The sequence below is a fragment of the Megalobrama amblycephala genome, linkage group LG1, assembly GCF_018812025.1.
Source record: "Megalobrama amblycephala isolate DHTTF-2021 linkage group LG1, ASM1881202v1, whole genome shotgun sequence".
NCBI lineage: Eukaryota > Metazoa > Chordata > Actinopteri > Cypriniformes > Xenocyprididae > Megalobrama > Megalobrama amblycephala.
In genome coordinates this window covers 13,501,810-13,509,695 of record NC_063044.1, presented here as the reverse complement: position 1 = coordinate 13,509,695, position 7,886 = coordinate 13,501,810, and positions in this window count along the sequence as shown.

Below are 7,886 nucleotides of genomic sequence, written 5' to 3'. Positions count from 1 at the left end.
GATTGTCAGCCTCCTCATTTCCATTCACACCCATATGTGATGGAACCCATACAAGATTTACCAGAATTCCATACTGTCTTGTTCTGTAGAGACTCTGCATTACTTCGTTTATCATGTCTTGCCTTGCTGATGATGTTCCACTTTCCAAGCTATTTAGAGCTGATAGAGAATCTGTACAAATCACTGCCCTTGTTGGTTGTATTTCTTCTATCCATTGAAGTGCTAGACATATTGCTATTATTTCTGCAGTGAATACCGAAATATGATCTGAAGTTCTCTTTGACATTCTTATGTTAAAAAGTGGAATATATACCGCTACTGCTGTTTTCCCAAATTCTGGGTCTTTTGAACCATCAGTATATATTTGCACTGCATTATAATAAGTTTGATCTATGTATTGCTGTATACCTACATTTTCTAATCTATTTGTATCGTTATGCTTTTCTTTGAGCAATTGGATATCAATCAAAGGCATTGGGAAAAGCCAAGGAGGAATTGCTGACCTAGCCACAGTAGGGGCAACATTGAAATCACTTAATCCTATTCTCCGGGCTTCCTCACTGGCCTTCCATCCAAAACTTGATAACTTTTTATGTCCATATTCCCAACAGTCCTCCAACACCATTTTAACTGGGTGACTGTCCGAGTGTCCCTTTATGCTTATGAAATACCTCATCTTTAACTTGAGTCTACGAATTACTTGAGGCATTAAACCCATCTCTACTTGCATTGCTGATATTGGGGAGGATCTAAACGCTCCACAACAAATTCGCATTGCTTGAGACTGAATTGCCTCTAGTTTTACAAGCTGTGTTTTGGATGCAGTGCAATATACCATACTGCCATAATCTATTGCCGATCTTATTAGAGCACAATATATTATTTTAAGGGACTGGCGACATGCTCCCCAATCAACTCCTGCTAAACACCTCATAATATTTAATGCTTTTTTGCATTTGTCAACCAGTTTCTGTATATGTGTACTAAAATTCAGTTTCAAATCCATCCATATACCTAAAAACCTCACAACTGCTGTTTGTTTCACTTCTTGTCCATACAATTTAATGTTAATTGTAGGGTTACTTTTCCTTTTTGCAAAACAAATTACCTGAGTTTTATCTACTGAAAACCGAAACCCCCATTCATTTGCCCATTTTTCTACCATTTCAACGGCATTCTGCAAACATTTTTCCACATACTTTACATTACGCCCTCTTTTCCACAGTGCTCCATCATCTGCATATAATGATCTTCCAATGCCCCTATCTACCTTTGTAAAGATGTCATTAATCATAATGTTAAACAGAATTGGACTGCTAACGCTTCCCTGAGGTGTACCATTCTCTATTGTGTGTATCTGGGAAAAAGCAGTACTTACTCTTACTTGTATAGTTCTGTTAAACAAGAAATCCCTGATCCAGTTATACATTCTTCCTTTAATCTCCATTTTTTCTAACTTAATTAAAAGTCCCTCTTTCCACATCATGTCGTATGCCTTTTCGACATCAAAAAATACCCCAACTAAAGCTTCCTTATTTACCTGAGCCTTTCTTATTTCAGATTCCAGGCACAGTACTGAGTCCATTGTATTACGGCCTTTCCTAAATCCACTTTGATAAGGTGATAAAATATTATCCCTTTCAATGACATACACTAGTCTACTCATAACCATACGCTCCATTATTTTGCATAAATTAGACGTTAAAGCTATAGGTCAATAGTTATTTGGCTGTGTATGATCCTTGCCTGGTTTTGGAATTGGCACTATGACCCCATGTTTCCAGTCATTTGGTAACTTTCCTGACTCCCAAACCTTATTAAAAAGCCTCAAAATTGGCTCTAATGCTGTCTCTGATAAATGTTTTACCATCTCATAGCAAATGTCATCTCTGCCTGGAGATGTTTGCTTAACCCCTGCAAGCGCTTTTTTCACTTCATACATGGTAAATTCTGAATCCAAAGTACTACCCGAAAGTCCTTTTTCCTCCAATAAATGAGGATATTTACTTAATATCTGGTCCCTAGCTTTCCTCACATCCTCTGATAAATTTGAATTACTATGAACTTTAACGAATGTTTCTGCAAACACCTCTGCTTTACCGCTTTCAGATAAAATTTGTCTATTATTATATTCTAATACAGGTATATTGTAATCTCTTTGTATCCCGCCCATCTTTCGTATCATATTCCATAACTCACTTATTTCAATGTCTTCCCCTATTCTATTACAAAATTCCCTCCAATAATTTCTTTTAGACGTCCGAATAACTCTTCTCACTATAGCTTGTGCCCTTTTATAACTAACTAAATCATTAAAGTTAAGTGACCTTCTTACCCTCTTGAGTGCTTTATTTCTCCTTTTTATTGCCTCATTACATTCCTCATTCCACCACGGCATAGCTTTCCTCCTGCTGCCTGCCTTCCTCTTACCTATTACTTCTTCAGCTGTATTCTGAAGAACTTTGCATATTTCATTATTAAAAACATCAACATCTTCTATACATTTACTTATTTCCTTCATTTTGCTTTCACATAACTCCTTATACTTATCCCAGTCCGCTGACTTGAACCTCCACCTAAGCATTCTTTCCCCCACTCTTTGTTCTATATCTACTCCAACTTTGCTGCAAATAGGAAAATGATCACTTCCTATTGTACTTTGTTTTAGTACCTTCCATTCACATTTACTCGCTAAGCTTTCAGATGCTATTGTCAAGTCTAATGCTGAATGCCTTCCCTTATACAAATCAATTCTAGTATGACTTCCATCATTAATGCACACTAATCTTCCCCAATCTAGCATATCTTCGATGATCTCACCATCATAATCTGTTTTTGCGCTTCCCCATATTGAACTGTGAGCATTAAAATCACCACACCACACCGTTTTTTGATTTCCATTTCCTCCTATACTTTCTAGAATATCCTTGCTTAACCTATCACATGGATTGTAAAAATTAATTATTCTAATATACCGTGATCCTTCCCATATTTCCACCACCACAACTTCTATTTCCCTATCTACCTCAACTGTTTTGTACCCAATTCCTTGTTTTATAAAAGTAGCTACTCCACCTCCATTCCCTTGATGTCTATCCCTCCGAATAGTAAATATAACCCTGTATTAGAAAGTTATATTGTGATTTAAGCCAAGTTTCCTGTATACATATAATATCTGGGCCTTTCTCTTGGTTTGCTATAAATTTCTTAAACTCCTGTCCGTTTGCTATCAAACTTCTTGCATTCCATTGCAAGATAGATAACACCATTAAGATCCACCACATGTTGTCTGACTATCTACTGTTTGGCTATTTAATGTTGGAATCTTGAGCCTTTCATTTATCATGTCAACAGTAACATTCCCCAGATCCAAGTACTTTTCTGCGGCTCTGACAATGATTTTGATTCTTTCAGTCCTGCTTTCAGTTTGAGCTGAACAGTTCACTACTTCAGCAATAAATGCTACAAATGCCACCTTATCATCCACTACTACCTTTTCATCTCTTTGCTCTTCCCTCTGTTGTTTTGAATGAATTTCTTCCTTCCTAGTTTCATTTGTTTTAGGAATCTGGTTTACTTTCTTCAATGCCTCAGCGTATGTTATCCCTTCTGTCATTCTAACATTCTGAGCCTTGACTGCTTTTTTCCGTACCTGACAACCACCGTATCCTGCACTATGTTCCCCACCACAGTTGCAGCATTTAGGATTTACACCTTGCCCACACTTGCCGTACTCATGTTCGCCTCCACACCGCGCACATCTCTGTTTACCTCTGCATACTGCCGCTACGTGACCGAATTTTTGACACTTATAACATCTTAGCGGTGGAGGAACGTATGGTCTTACCGCATATCTTACAAATCCTAAATAAACTTTCTCTGGCATTTTATTTTCATCAAAATGTATCATTACTGAGAGGCTGTCTATCTTTTCGTTATTTCTAACACACTTGAGCCGTCTGACAAACTTTACCGCTGCTCCTGTGATATTCTTTTTAATCTTCTCCTCCGTGACATCTGTCGGAATCCCTGATACAACACCTCTAACCCAATTCTTTTCGTCTGGTATCGAGCATATCACCTTATGTCCAATCATTGATTTTATACCCAGAGCTGATTTTTGCTGCCTACTGTCTTTACAAAACAGCATCAGATTGCCATCCCTCAAAGTCTTAATGCTTTCGACCGTCCCTATCGTTTCTTTCAATGTTTTCGTCAGCTTCAACGGATTAATCACATTTACCGAATCAACAAACTTCAACAGTACCTTATACTCCTCTTTCCTTCTTCTAGCCTGGAGATTTCCTTTCTCACTGCCCGAGTCCCAGTTTTTCTTTCTTTTCCGATTTTCTACTACACTCCACTTACTACTTTCATTCTCGCCGCCTCCACTATCCACATCCTCCATTTCCGGATCACTTTCGGAATCTACGCTACTTCCTTCCATCAGCGCTCCAGTCACAATCCAGCTGTCGCCACGCCACCCAGACTGAAAGAAATCCAGCTGTTTTGTATATTAAAATTAAAACAGTGACACATATGGTACAAACAAGAATGTTTAAAAGGTTGTATGAGTTCATGTGTCCGAATTGAAACACATTAAAAGTCAAAGTCAGTGTGAATTTTTTTTTTAAATAAAAAATTTAAAGTCAGAGTGTCTATATATATATATATATATATATATATATATATATATATATATATATATATATATATAATTTGACTCTAAAAATGGGTATAAAATGTGTGTAAAAAAGTTATCTTTCAAGTCTTTAAAGGGGACCTATTATGCAAAATTCAAAACTATACATAATCTGTACCTGGGTCATTCTATGAAACGGGTGCCATTTGGGTCCGCGACATTTGAGGAGATGAATAAGGCACAAAAAATGTCCCAAAGTGTGTTTCCAAAGCTTAAAATTATGAATTAAAGTGTTCTTGTTAACATGATATATGATAAAATACTATTCTTAAAGATTAACATACTATTTTTAACCATTTTTCATTAGTGCATAGCCAAATATTACATGTCCATGTTGACCAACATTACATTTGCATCTAAGATATCACTAAATAAGATTTTTTTCAAACATTATTTTAAGGATTACATGTGTGTACCTGTTTACATAAGATATAAATTTATTTAAAATAAACCTTATTTTTTGTAAATATTTTATGATTTGTGTGTGTCCCTCAGTTTGACTTACCACCCCGTCACACTAACTTGTTTGCATTATAATTAATGTACTGTTGCTTTAAATAAAATCACAAAGTGGAAGGGACATCATTTGATCCTTGTAGCACCCAAGAACAAAAGCTGCTAAGTACTGACATTCCTTTGTTTATTTGATGCTTTTTCATATAAGGCATGGGTCCGTCTAGCTCAAACATACCACCCCGTCACACAAAATAGATAAGAAAAACTTTTTTTTACATTATTAATGCAAAGAAAATTATATGCATGTATGCTAGGTGAGGAACTTGGCCACATTGTAGATCTGTGGCCATTTTGTGATGAAATTTACCACCCCGTCACATGTTTTTTTGTGACGGGGTGGTAAGGGATGTGACGGGGTGGTTCTGCTTCCCATTTGAATGTGAGGATGTGTGAAATCAAGGATTCTAATATAAAGGTCATTCCTGTTATACAGTGAATTTTCTATGTCAATGATTTATTTACTCCTATTTTCTCTAAAATGAGTCACATATTTATGAGAAATGGTTTAAATTGTATATTTTGGGCCTCTTTATAACTTAAACAGAGAAAATATACATTAAAAATAATATTTCTTTTATTTTACACACCTTTTTATTGATATATGCATTCAATTTTATAATGTCCTCAGTGCAAAGCAATTAATTTCCACAAGAAATAGGCCTATAAACCATGAAATGATGATAACCTCAAAAATATTTTTTAAAAATATGTTATAGACTAGGCTAAACTGCCTCAAATCATTTGTGTATATATATATATATATATATATATATATATATATATATTTTTTTTTTTTTTTTACAATTGTCTTCAATTACCGTGTCCCTGAAGTTCCACCCTGTTAGCATGTAATTTCACCTTCCAAAAACGACTGCAATTTCATTGAGACCATTTTCAAGAAATGACATAATTTCTTTTCCCCGCTGGAATTCAACTGTACAAACTGAGGTTAGCTTCAACTCTCACCCCTATTTTTTTTTTTTTTTTTTTTTTACGTTTTTTTAGTTTTTAGAACGTTAACCTGCTTGTCCCACCCTTAAAGTTCCACCCTGTTAGGCTAAATTATGGAGAATGTGTCCTATCAAAAAAATGTAAAAACAAATCTGGCAGAGTTATAAAGTTCTGTTTATCTGTAGAATGTTAGCTAGCTAAATGTTGATAGCTCAAAATTTCCTACCCTTTTAGATTCCACCGTGTATATACAGTAGCTAATTATATATATATGATACTGTGCAGAACACTTAACACAACTAACAGTAAAAATAAAAAAAGACCTCCCACCCACTAGGATGAGCAGGGAAATATTAAAATACTTAATACAATTAATGCAGCATCCATTTTTTCCATCATAATTTGTCTAGCATTACATTATATGATGATGCTCTTATTCACACAAATGCTTTTAAACCATTCAAGTGCCACAAGACGATCTAAAATGCGCTGACACAGAACATGACATTCACAGCTCGTTCTCGTTTTGTCTTGAGTTTCCTCATAAGCACAGTCTTAATTGTAGCTATAATATAGATTTATTTAATTTATAATTTTGGCAGTTGAGACTGTAAAGTGTTTGATAACTTTTTTTCTGAATACTTTATAATAAATTTAAATATTTATATTATATTCTTATATTGTGTTATATTATATTCTTATACATATTTAAATAAATATTTTTTTTTCTACACTTAGTAGGATCTTTAAAGGTTCTTTACATGTAGCTCAAGACAGACTGTTAACGTACTCTCAATAGGTAAATGATTTATTTCTTCAAATTAGTTAAATTGTTAACTTTCAAATGTTATTAAAAGGATATTTATAACACTAGGTCCTACATAGAACTTTCAAAGCATGTTTTTTTATGGAACCTTTAAAAAATGTCTCTATTCAGCACCAAAAGGATTCTGCTATTGTTACAAGCCTTCTTAACTTAAAAGTTATTTTTTAAAGCCTAATAAATGTTGAAATAGATCAGATCAGTTATATAATCTCTATAATGTAAAAAAAAAAAAAAAAAAAAAAAAAAAAAGACATCAGTAACAGTATTAGTATCAGTGAGACTGGCCTTCATTCATAAAAAGATGCAGTTAAAAAATATTTAAAGTGACTGTTTTTAAGTTATTTATTTGGAGAGCAACTGTAAAATTATTATAATTTTATATACAGTAACATTTGCAGATAGATTTGTGTCCATTATGGCTTCCGCTGCTGAGAGACAACGGCAATACCGTGTACGTCGGGATGCTGATCCTGAGAGGAGGCAAAGATACTTAGAGAGTGAGCATCAGAGATGGAGACGGGATGTAGAGCAAGGAAAAAAGAAGAAGATTAGTGATCTAAGTGAGTGAGGGAAGCGTCAGCTGCGTAAAAATTGGAGGAAGCAGAACAAGAAGAGAAAAGAGAAAGCAGAGGCTAGGAAACACAGTCTGGACACCAGTCCAGATCCTGTCCAACAGTCAAAGCAGGAGTTACGATCTAGTGCACAGTTAGGATTATAAATAAATGGACACATGTAGAGAATAAGAAGCAGGCCTATCATTAATGAGTTATTGTTTTTACTTAGGGGTTCAAGTCATGTACACCATAAGTTACAAGGAGATTTTTGTTTTGTTTCAGGCAACATAAAGAAGGAAAGCGAATTTCCAGGAAGAACAGGGATACACTACGCAAA